The sequence below is a fragment of the Crinia signifera genome, chromosome 5, assembly GCF_055691185.1.
Source record: "Crinia signifera chromosome 5, ASM5569118v1, whole genome shotgun sequence".
NCBI lineage: Eukaryota > Metazoa > Chordata > Amphibia > Anura > Myobatrachidae > Crinia > Crinia signifera.
In genome coordinates, this window is record NC_139221.1 from 68,491,711 (window position 1) to 68,504,838 (window position 13,128).

The 13,128-nt window shown below is 44.3% G+C and overlaps 1 protein-coding gene across 5 annotated transcripts in view; it reads right to left on the reverse strand.

The window, feature by feature from the left end:
* The window catches only part of SNTG1 (syntrophin gamma 1), a 577,365-nt gene that overhangs the window by 211,696 nt on the left and 352,541 nt on the right, over positions 1-13,128 (reverse strand). The window lies entirely within an intron of this gene.

Genomic DNA, 13,128 nt, shown 5'->3' on the forward strand with positions numbered 1-13,128 from the left:
CAGTACTAATTAACAATACGAGCAAGAGTATTTTCATTGAACTAAATAAAGATGCACAGCGTGCTGCTGAACAACTCTTCACAAACCTAGGCTTACTGTAGGTTTCATATAATAATATTGATTTGAGGTGCACATTATAACTGAATCAGACCTTTGTGAAAGTTTGGTATCCAAAAACAATATAAGTAAACAAGTTCTAATAAGTCGTAATGGTTCAGAATTGGACAGATTGCACAGTTATCTATTTCACAGTTTCCTGCATCAGATCAAAATACTATATTTTGGAGAGGAGAGGTGTATGATCCATGTGTCTTTCTTGCATAAGCTCTTAAACTGCTTTTCAGAATGAGGAATAACTGTCTCTACTGTGTGGAATACTACCGTATAGAGTGGCAACATAATGATGTAACTTAATGATATCACTAATGGGCATTCAAGGAAAATTATTTTTGATATCACTCACTGCACGGAGACAGACTGTGATGGAAACTGATGGGGCTGAGGTGAGTGATGGGGACAGGGGCTATGGTGATGGAGCTAAAGTTGAGGAAGGTGATGGATCTATGGCTGAAGAAGGTGAGTGGCTGGGGGATGAGGTTGGTGATGTCACTGAGGATGTTGATGGGCCTGGAGGAATGTGATGACTTTGTGGTTGAGTAAGATAAGAGGCTGGTGATGGGATGGGGGATGTGGTTGAGGAAGATGATGAGGCTGTGGCTGAGGAAAGTGATAGGGTCTGTGGCTTGGAAAGGGATGTGGCTGGGGATGTTGAGGCAGGCTGTGGCTGAATAAGGTGATAGTGCTGTGTCTGAAGAACGTGTGGGGGCTGTGGTTGAGGAAGGTAATAAGGCTGTGGCTGAGGAAGGTTATAAGGGACTTAGGAAGATAAAGGGGACTGAGGATAATGTTGAGGGACTGAGGAAGGTGATGTTGAGATGTTGAGGGCTAAAGACAGTGATGAGGTAATAATGGCCCTGTCTGGAGGAAGGCACTCACTGATATGTACCTTCTGGAGTGTTTGGAGACGTGTCTACTGCAAGCTATATGAGATAGCACAACAGGTGTCAATCATCTATAGGGGACTGGTGAAATCAATGTTTATTAGGAGCAATCATTTAATCTATGTGTTTCATATTTTAGATAGGCCAATACTGTATGTGTGTTATTTCCTCTGTAGGGGCTATTGGGTGTGCTTTTTCCTGTTGGGGGTCAATGTTTTTTCCCTGTCCTGTACACTCATTTTCAAAATAAAGAATGTAAAAACAATATTGGTGCTTAATTAAAATATTGGTCTTATGTAAATAGTGTGAATATATACAGTATAATCCATATGTTCCCTACATCACATAGGTGAACTCAGGTATATACTTTTAAAACCTGAACAGATAATTCAGGAGCAATCTTTTACACCGCTCACCTAACATATTGTCAGTAGAGTGCTCTTCAGATGGACTCATTTTAATGTAATAGTTAAGGCAGCAATATAAATTGGTATAATTTAATACCAGTGATCACCAATATTTAGCTTCAATCAAGAAAGTGGAGCACTGTTGCTTATTATATAATATGTCAGAAACCTTTATTTATTTAACTTACAACAGGGGGCTTTAATTGTTTTTGAGTACAGGGGACAATTATTTCATTAAATTAATACACTATTATTTATTTTCGGTTGGTGAAACAATTGTTTGATTACATTAGAACTACAGTCTAGATTCCTTGGAATCCAACATGCTCCAAACACCAGGGACTCCTACCAGAATCAAATCCCACATCTAGGCCGGATGTCATCCTCCTGTCATTGGAGTCTTGCTGGACTTAAATTGAGATATAAAGTGCTGTACTCTGCTCTATTTGCTGTGTTCGCATTCCAGACTCACAAATGGCTGTGCTGTATAGGGACTTCAGTGATGTATTCATAATGGGTGCAGTGCTCGCAGTGCACAGGGGTCTCTGAGTCTTAGGGGGTCCCACACCTCACATGCTGCACCCATTTTTTTATACTTACCTTCCATATTGCCGCGACAGCAGCCTCAGCTCTGCTGAAAACCCTGTAAAAAAAGGCCATTGTGCCATTTTTCCGGTGATCTGCACACACACACAGTAGGGTCTGAGCACTAGAGTGCAGTGCTGCTGCTGCCACTACAGAAATCACAAGAAAAATGGCTGCCGTGCCTTTTTTTCTGCACAGTATTGTTCTGCTCCCGGCAGACAGGAGATGGGCTGCCCGGTGGAGGCTCACACGGGCATCCTCCTCTTTTAAGACGCCTCTGAGGGACTGTGTATATGGGACACACTGTGCTGCACTGAACTCTGCTGAATTGGCTGTGCTGTGTCCATACACACAAATGGCTGTGCTGTATAATAATTGTGTATGGGGGCACGCTGCAAGTTTCTGTATACTGTGCTGTACTCTGCTTTATTGGCTGTGCTTTGTCTAGAGACCAGACTCACAAGTAGTTTTACTCTTTATAGTGACTGTGTATAAGGGGATGCTGTGTGCTGCTCTGTACTCTGCTGAATTGGCTGTTCTGTGTCCAGACTCACAAGTTTCTGTGCTGTATGGTTCAGCGCACATCTTTTTATTTAATCTTTTTCTTTTTTTGTGGCAAAGTGAGTCCAACCCTGACACACATAAAATGACACAATGTTAAACAGGGCACTCACCATACTCATAAAACTAGGAGCTTGATTTATTTAGTGTTGTACCACCGTTAATTAGTCCAGGCAAAGTTTTGTTCCATTTAGGACCTTTGTCAAACAGATATTTTACATAATTGTTATAATTCTGGCAATTTTGTTCTTTTAAGACCATTATAAAGTATGTATATAAGGGCATCCTCCTCTTTTAAGACGCCTCTGAGGGACTGTGTATATGGGACACACCAGTGGCGTAGCTACAGGGGTCGCAGCGGTCGCAGATGCGACCGGGCCCCTGAGCCAGGGGGCCCAACCCCAGCCACTGTCCCGTGCGCCGCATAATGTAACTGTCTTCCTCCTGGCTCCCGAGCGGCGGGCCCCGGCTCCGTGTGCTGCCTGGACTGCGCCGGCTGAGGCTGCTCTCCCCTCTCCTCCCCCTCACCCGGCCTTCCCAAGAGTGCACTGTGCGGGCTGGTGCCGTGCGTCATGACGTCACGCGCCGGCACTGCACACCCTGCGCAGACAGTGCGCACTCATGGGAAAGGACTAGTCGCCCTCAGTCTCTCTCCGCATGCGCAGAGACTGAGGCAGCTCTTGGGGGAAATCAATCTGCCTGCCTGAGTCGTGCTGAGGGGTGCAGTGGCCAGCCCCGGCGCGCAACACTGGGATCATCTCGCATCGGAGGAGCCTGCAATGCCACACTTCAGCACACACTGTAAGTGCAGCAAAACAAGTAGGTGGCTCAGGCTGTAGTGTACTTTAAAATCTCCACACTTGACTCAGTCTTCTTTTGTCCATCGTGTGACGCACCTGCTGCAGGCTGCAGCTCATGTCACATGGTGGCTTGGTGGGCTGCTGGTATAGTAAATAAGTATATTTAATATACTTATTTATTATTAATATGCCAGTAGCCCACCAAGCCACCATGTGACATGAGCTGCATCAGGTTCTGGGCGGGGGGACAGGTTGCCATATGCCCCCCAGGGCTGTTATCTGCATACCCTCCAACATGGCTTGGCTCCCTCCCCCCTCCTCTTCTCCTGCATTTTAAATACATATATCTGAAAAAATTCCCAGTATACATTCGGAAAGGGGACATGGCCACGCCCCTTTATCCGTGACCACGCCCCCTTTCAGTATGTGTACCGATTTCTGCCCTTAAAATGTTGGAGGGTATGCAGCATAGAGTGGAGTAGGCTGCCAGGAGCAGGACCGCCCGGCGCCCTGTATCGGACTACAGTGAGTCCTGTCAGGCTTTTGAGTTTATGTGAAAAATTGCTAAAACTGCTGGGATGTGTAGTTCCACTGTTACAGTGGAACTACACGTCCCAGCATGCCCTGTCACAGTTTTAGAAATCCATTATCTAAAATCTGTGGCAGGGCATGCTGGGACGTGTAGTTCCACAACAGCACTGACTCCAGTCCTGTCAGGCTTGTCAGCTTTTATTTTCTTGGAACGAGACCGAGATTTTAATTTTGTTGTATGTAGGGGGGCCCCAAGCTGACCTTTCGCACCAGGGCCCATGAACCCTTAGCTACGCCCCTGGGACACACTGTGCTGCACTGAACTCTGCTGAATTGGCTGTGCTGTGTCCATACAAACAAATGGCTGTGCTGTATAATAATTGTGTATGGGCGCACGCTGCATGTGTTTTTTATGTAACTTTTTGCATTACATATTTGTTTAACGCCGTAAAAGTTTAGTTATGTGAAAGTAGAATTAACAAAGACTTTGTCATCAGGGACTAACTAGCAATCAAACAGATGCTGTTAATCTAGGCATCTTTTTTAAGTAATCCTTCCTTATGCAAGTATGATGACACAGGTGTGCTTTATAAACAATAAATAATATGCTTGCATGGTCATTAAGATCTGTCTTCATCATGAAATCCTATTGTCTGAAGGTACTTATAATTTTCTAATGTGTCATATTGCTAGCGAGTATCTGAAGTACTGTATGTTTGAACATGCCTCAGAGCAGTGTAATGAGAAGTTGTTTTATTTCAAACTCATTACAAGAAGTTAAAAGGTCTAGTCCTTTCTCACCATTTCTTACTGTTAAGACGTGGATATGTTCAGCTTCAAAAAGTGAAACAAATGGAGAGTGATAAACAACCAGCCAATCAGCTCCTACCTGCTATTTTCAAACCCAGCCTGAAACATGGCAGGTAGGAGCGGATTGGCTGGTTGTTTATCACTCTACAATCTACAATTTATCCCTTTTTTAAGCATCTGGTACTTAATCTGTAGGGCGGAACTGGTAATTATAATTCTAAATTAGCTACACATTTATTCTTGAAGCGGTGATCCATTTTGCATTACATTGTAAGACCATGGGTGCAAGTGTGTGCAGCCTGGCACTATTCACATACCCTCCAACATCTAAAGGGCAGAAACCGGTACACATTCGAGAAGGGGTGTGGGCGTGGTCACCCTCATCTCCAAATGTGTACTATGCATTTTTTTCCAAGATGCGTCTTGGTACCCCCCACCCTCCACATCCATTACACGCATAGCAACCCCGCAGGCATGTCTGGGAGGAAGAGAGTGCTTCATTTGGCCGCCAGCTCTTTTAAAATAAAGCCTGGGAAGTTCCTGGGAGGAACTGCGCTGCGCACTGCAGCTCATGGATTTATTCAGGAGGCAGGTTCCCGCCACCCTGCGCCTCTGTTAAGTTCATGTACGGATGACAAGTCATGCCCGTGACCAGACACTTGAGCCCCACAGTCAGCGTCATGGCCAACCAGCACCCATGTGGTAGCACCCACGACCAGAAAGTCAGCATCACTGAGCAACAGTGCATGCTGTTAAAGTTTCGTTCCTCCTTTCTTTGACCCCAGGAGCCGGACTCCGGAGACTGGTACAATCGGTACATTCATTTTTAGACGGTGCAGAACGTTAAAAAAACGGTACTGTACTGGCTAAATCGGTACAGTTGGAGAGTATGTGTTTATCATTTCTGTTTGAACTCAACTGTCTAACAATGTTATTAAATATACATCTGAAAAAGTATATAATATAAATATTAATGTCAATAAATATAAGAAAGCTGTCAATCTAGGAAATGCCTTGTTTATCAGTAGATAATTAAAGGGTGATATTGTAATACAATACATATATTATGATTGCCAATCCTGGTGTCATTAACAGAATTTCTGCCACAATATGGAATGCCTCCAAAACAGAGCCCAAAAAGTAAAGGTGTATGTGTAAAGCCTGTTCATCCCCCAAGGCTCTCACCCATCACATAATTACTGACAAGTTCCTCTCTTCAGGGGTGGACAGGTCAGCACAGCAAGGGTGATAGATCGAGGGGTGTGCTGTGGCAAGGGTCAGCAGTTTGTTGGTATGGCATGGTATAGGAGGATGTGCAGGGGGCATGGTGGTGTGGTCATAACATTGTAGCAACTAGCAGTGGTTTCTGCTTGATTTGGTAGAGAAGGAAGAGAAGAGGAGACAGCAGATCCTGACACCTGTGCAAGGAAACTGGCAGGCACCAGAACTGGCATATGTGCACAAGTGGTGGTTTGACTGTGCATGCAGCAGATCCCAGCTTCTATAGACATCAGTGGACTGTACAGAAGACAGGGAGTAGCTTCCCAATGGAATCACAGCATGGTATGGCAGTCACTGAGGGAGGAAACACCTCAAAATGGGACTGGCTGTCCTGTTGGTGATTGGCAGGAAGCACTTCCATTGTGTATCTCAGATTGCACTGGTTTAGCTGAGCTCACTCAGGTGGCAGATTTTATTTGGAGGGCTGAGTTTACTCACATTGTATAGCAGGGGATGTGGCTACTATGAAGAGATACTGTACAGAGCGATTTGCATTCTCTGTCATCTAGCAGGTGGGAGAAAGTATGCTGCTTGGCACAGTCTGGTGTTAGATGAAAGCTGGATCCGGGAAAGAAGCCTACTTTTCCGGGAGGTTGGAAGCACCACCAGATTTCAGCTCATGTTTCAGCTCATACCCCACACATGCACATGTGCTCATAAGAATTGACAAAGGAATGGTAAATTACAAAGTATAGGGGACCATTGCTGACTTGCTGCACGGCACCTACAATTTGCTTGAAGGGTAATTGGAATGTATTTATTACTGTATAATGGGGGTGCCCCACAAATGTTGTCCCCCTGTTACAGTGCAATTAGACTTCATGACTTCATGAAGTCAGAAGCCCCCAGACGGAGACACAGAGCAAGCCCCGCCAGTGCCGCTACAAGTGCAAGGTAAAAGCCGGCAGGCGACGTCACTTGTGAAAACCTCCGGAGTCCCGCCGGAAAGTTACAAAGCTGCGTCTTGCGGAAGTACATACATAGTGCAGGGTAGCCAGCTTACTCTCCTTAAACATCTGGACTGCTTCTACAACTCCAGTAAGGAGTGTAAACATTAGTTTGGTCAAACTTATTTATTTATTTTAATTATTTTATCATTTTTATTTTTATATTTATTATTTATTTTTATTTATACTTTTTCCATTTTATTTTATTTTACTTTTACTATTACCTTATCTATTTTCTCCACTCTCTGTCCATGGTACCCACCCTTCCCCTCTTCCTTAGCGCTTGTTAAACATTGTACTTTTCACTCTGTGTGATAGTGTGAATTTTTGCTCAATCGGTGTGAATTTTGTCTCATTCCATGTGTTGCAAGATTTGTATAAGGGGTATATGGTGTGGTAAACTTAGGTTACCACATAAAAGGTGCTGACATATTGTCTACCAAGTTTCGGTTTTCAGTATTTTTTTATGACTGGAGTGCTGCCTCACCCCGCAAGTATCTTAGGACATTGGCGTCCTGCGGGTGCACCTTTGGAGTGCACCTGGCAATATATCTCCCTGCATTTTTCTTATGCCAGCCCCCTGCCTTTTCCAGGCATATATAATTAGTTGAAAGTATTTACACAAATAGAGACACACCCATGAGCAGACCACCCAACCAGAACACTGGTCACACCCCTCACATTATTAGGTGCTGGCCGCAACCCCTATTATTGCGCATAATAGGCCCTTGATCATTTTCAGCTCCAGGCCCATTTAGACCTTAATCTGGCTTTGCTCCTTGGACTATACCTGGTCAGCTCCATCTATAGATCTGTATACCGTATTGCAAGTTCTTGTAGAAATAACTTTCCCTCTCCAGGGGGGCGATAAATGAGGAGTACTCTGAAACTAGGGTGGCCAATCCCGGAATCGGGATCGGCGGGATCCTGGGATTTGGCCACTAAAACACCTGGGATTTCAATCCCGGGATTGGAGTTTCCAATCCCGGGATTTCGGGATTAGAGCTGATGCTCACACGCTGCCCGGCTACTCCCGTCCCGGGCAGTGAGGCTCTGCGAGGTGTGCCGACATCAGAGGTCACACTGCGCAGGCAACACAACAGCCGCCACCTCGTTACGCCTGTGCTGACCTCCCGCCACCTGCCTCCATGAGACCACCCGCCCACCTGCCTGCCTCCATGAGACCGCCCGTCCACCTCCATGACACCACCCACCCGCCTGAATTCCGCTCTTCCCGGACCATCACCCGATGCCACCCGCCCAGGCTCCATCCTCCCGGCTCCATCGCCCACCCGTCCAGCCACACTGCACCTGTAAGTAAATATGCGGGTGGCCTGGCGGGTTTTTGTATTTGCATGTTTTTGAATTAGGGAAGACAATCCCGGTATCCCGGGAATCCCGGGATTGGGCATTTTTCAATCCCGAATTCCAGGATTGAAAAAATGCCCCAGGATTGGCATCCCTATCTGAAACATAATCCTGTCGAACTCCGGCAGCAATGCACTCAAATGAGATAGTGTTATCCATAGGGTGGACCCTGTTTGAGTGATTTTTTTGAAGCAGATGGATTTATTCATTACTGACTTTATTTATATATGTATTCAGTCATTTATTCCTTCATTCAGCCATAGATACTTACCTGTCACCATATGCATGAATAAATCTTACATTAAACCTGCCAGCTTTTGTCCTCGTGCATCCAGCCAAATGGACCCAGAACAATCACAGCCCTGACAGCCACTATATAAAAACACCTATTAAACTAATATCACATTACTATTTTGTATTATTGCTGAAAGTATAAGAAGGAGGCTTCTGTACAATCAGTGACAGTTGTGCGTGTAGATTATGTACACACAAAGGGGCCGATTCAGACCTGCTGTGCAGCCCCTTCTCTGATATTTGAGGTTTGTGCATGCGTTTATGCATTTATGCGCATGTGCAAACCCTGGATGCGAACAGCTTCGGTGAGTTTAACATTCCCCGGGCGGTTCGCTCCAGAGATGGCGGGCGGGGGCGGACAGGGGGCTGGAGCAGGGGAACGTCCAGCGTATTATGGGTGTCACCATAAAAATGCTGGGTGTTCCCCTGGGAATGCAGGCATGGCCTTACCTTCTCGGGGAGGTCGGCTGATATCACATAACTTCAGCACCTGTCCCATATTCAGTGGCGGTAAGACTGACTCTTATTACCAAAGAGGAGAAATATCATTTGATTATCAGGGACCATAAAAAGATCAAAACATACCTTCAGCTGCATACGAGGGGAAGTGTTCGAGTACACATCCCCTCGCATGCTAGTGAGGGGATTCGGTGAATGGGGAGGCGATGTTTTTCCAGGCAGAGGGCGGAGCTTACCCACTCGCTAGGCAGCCAATACACACTGCTTAGCGAGACGGTCTGAACAGGCCCAATAGCTGCTTAACAAAAGGTTTTGCATAAACACCACTTACTTTTTTTCTATTGCAGCCCACTATAACAGCCAGGACCCATTGTATAGAAACTGTGCCTCATACCATTATATTATTCAAATGGAAAAAATGTGACAACATAAATTACTAAATTCCTTTCCTAGATGAAATGATGTTGTTCTGTGGGAGTTGTAACTCACAATTTGAAAATCCCTTGATTTCTTATCATCTGCAGCAGAATGCATTTACAGTATATAGAACTAGCCTATTGTGGAAGGAAACAATACAGAATACTTAATACAACTCTTTGTTATGTCTGCCCTTTGTAATGGTAGACAATGACATTTCAGAAGAGCACTCAACCTATAAATCCTCACACAAACTCTACGTCCGCCTTCTTGATAATTCCTTTGCATGAGTCCAAACTAATAAGGTAATTAAATCTTTATATAGATGTATTTTTTTTTTTAAATTGTGACTACACTGAAATGGAAACGACTGAATGCATTTTTAAAATATACTTTTGTTTGTTTTAAGCATTTGAACCTTAACGATTTTGATGTAATGGTGCAATAAATAGTGGAATTACTGTCACATTCTGCAGTATAAATATCAACAATTTCTACTGGAGACAGAATTAGAGCAGTTCCCCCAGTGTATTATTTATGTGCAGTTTTATTCACAATAATAGGAATTTCCCATAAATGTCAGACGCAGCAGAATAACTAAAAACAGCTCTGCTAGCTAAACAATATGCCAGGTAATTAGAATTGGAACATATTAAGTTTGTCTTCTGCATTTCTTTTGCCATAATAGTTTTTAGATTGAAACGTAAGATTCAAGAGTGTTATCTTTTTGATCACATACAAATCTTTTTGCAAAGATATTCAAAGTGTGTTGTAGTGCGCTATGGTTTAGTTCACACTTTAGACAATGGTTCAGGTCTGTTCGCAGCAGCCATTCATTCACATGGGGACCGATGTTTGGCAGTCGCATTTCTGTGCATGTATATACGGCGGGTACGTGCGGCCATGGTAATCAGACTGTTCGATGGGTGCACTCACCCAACATTGTGGGTGGCAGGCCGGGGTACTCGCCCATGGGAACAACCAGTGTTTCATGGGTGTTTCCTTAGTAATCGCCCGGTGACATGGGTACCAGGGATGGGCAGATGACATCACCGGATCTCAGCTGCCCGCCCATTTCCTCCCGAATGTGCATGCATATCTGAGTGACCTGAGAGTCACTTTTGATAAATGTGCACCCACCACATCTTTCGATGTACAGCGACCATCGAAAGATGTGGGAGGTTCCCCTGGCCTATGAATGGATGTTTATGTAAAACATCCATTTGCATGCCGGGTGAACGAGCCTGGCGTGCGAAGGGGGGGGGGGACCGGGAATACCACCATTCGCAGGATGGGTTCCGGTTGACTCGCAAGGGTGCGAATTTGCATTTGAGTGAGTAAAACCAGAATAACCCCCAATGTGTGTAGTCAGCTACCATTTTCTGATCATGCCTGGTGCTTGTAATGGCGCCACAATCATATATGAAAGGGAACATTTAATGCTGCAAGCTCTGCTGCCTTGACATTAATTATACAAGTGCTGAATTTTACGTAAATACAAACATTCTCCTGCCTTATGCGTACATACAGAGCTGTTTTTCTGATGGTAGTCAATAGTATTAGACCTTAATTCCTAGAAACAGACATTCTGCTACTGTCAACAATGGTGTATTTTAACAGTGCCTGTAGTTTGTATCAAAAGACTCCTCTGTTTTAACTTCATACATGCTGTAGGATAATCGCTTAGCTGGCCACACCGCCTTCAGCAAGTTTAGGTGACTCCAAGAACCGTTACACATAGTACAGAAAAAGCACTGCATAAAAATCTTAATATTATGTAAAAATTATATCATTTTAAGAAAATGAAATAATTCTAAAACAAATTATCACTGAATTATGTGCCTGATTCAGTAGTCGATGCTGATTATCGAAAATCACTGTTAGACAATTTTCACTAATCTGAGCATACGTGAACTCTTAAATGGTGGTGCGTTCTGGAAAATGCAACCACAGTTGGACCGGTGGGAAGCGCATACGTGACATTAGGAGGGCATCTACACAGTGTTGGGTGTGTGTGTGTCCAGAATGTCTGCAGGGGGGGGGGGGGGCAGCAGTTGTGTGACATCACACACCGCTGCTGCGACCAAAAACATGGCAGCCCTGTGCCTGCTCTCACAGCTGGGCTGTGCAGGCATAGGGCTACCTTTAAAATGTGAGCTCTACACTATTCTGCGAAGCGGTCACATAATCAGAGCCGAATTTCCCATTAGGCACGTGAGGCACCGGCCTAGGGGCGGCACATGTTTGGGGGCGGCACTTGGATGCCTGTGATAGTACTGTCAGCCCAAAATGTACCAATACCTGCAAAATATCCACTGTACTGTACTATATTCCATCTTAAATAGAGTGTAAATGGATAGGACATTTTGATACTGCCCCTATAAACTGTCCTACTTAGTAAACATTATTGTTGTGCCTAGGGGCGCCCTCCTCCCTAAATCCGCCCCTGCACATAATAGCTATGCGATTGCAAAATTTAGCAATTGCAGATCAGTGAGGGACCTTTGCTGGTGTTAGCAGTTATAGTTTTACCAATTTTACCAAACCACGACTGAAGCTGAATCAAGACCTACAGTATACAGTATGTGCAGTTACAGAACAAAGTATAATATATGCAAGATCCGAGCATGAGCACAAACCTAAATTACTTATTTAAAAAAAAAAAACTATTTACCGCACAATAATACAATAAAGATCAAGCTTAGAGGCATATCCGATTAGCTGTATGAGCCTCCAGAACAGCTACTAGCAGCTTCGGGGGATATTTGTTCAGCTTGATTTCTGCTTGCGGCCTATAGAGGTGAGACCACAGAGCAGCTCCTACAATAGGCTCATATGAAACTGCCCCTGGGAAGATCGCTTTTCTTATATTTTTGGGTGACAGCAATGGTATCTATTATGCAGAATGCTAAGGAAACTATCTGTAATTTAGGGCATGATTGACCTGATTCCGATTGTATTAAATTGTGCAGCCTCAGGGAAGTGGCTGTGCAATTACATACAGAAAAATTAAAATGCAACAAGAGATCTCTGTTAGAGATAGATGCCTCCTGCATGTATCTGTATGATCCAAGTGCTGCATCTGAGGACCTCCATGTCTCGTGATGTCACCTGAAGCTTACTCTGTCTGTAGGCTCTGGACAGCCAGGTCCGGGAAGTCTGCATCCAAAAATGCAGACCCTTGGTCCGACAAGCCTACAAAATAGGACAAAATGCCCCTGTTTTGAAGACCCCCAAACTCTGCAGCGTATAAATTATGGTACCACTAAGTGGGGACTGCGAGCGATAATGCAAGACCCGCAAACTTCAGGTTTGTGCATAAACCATTGTCTTGGACTACATATATGAATCAGGCCCTCTGTCTTGAAACGTTCTACTGTAAATTATACTTTCATCCGTCTGATCTTTTTAAACACTTCTGTACACATACAGTAGCATTTACGCTTCATTATACTGCCCCTGGGGATAATTGTGGTAGGAACTTGGAAGTGTTTTGTGTATGTTGTATTGTCTGTATGTTGCACCCAGTGCTGATGTCCATGATAAAATCATGAATTTAGGATTGTGGGGTATTTAATATTAACATATTTATCCTACCCAGTACTCTTGGACCTACACCTTTTCATGTTTTACCATATCTGTGGGTAAGAGAGAATAATGGTCAATA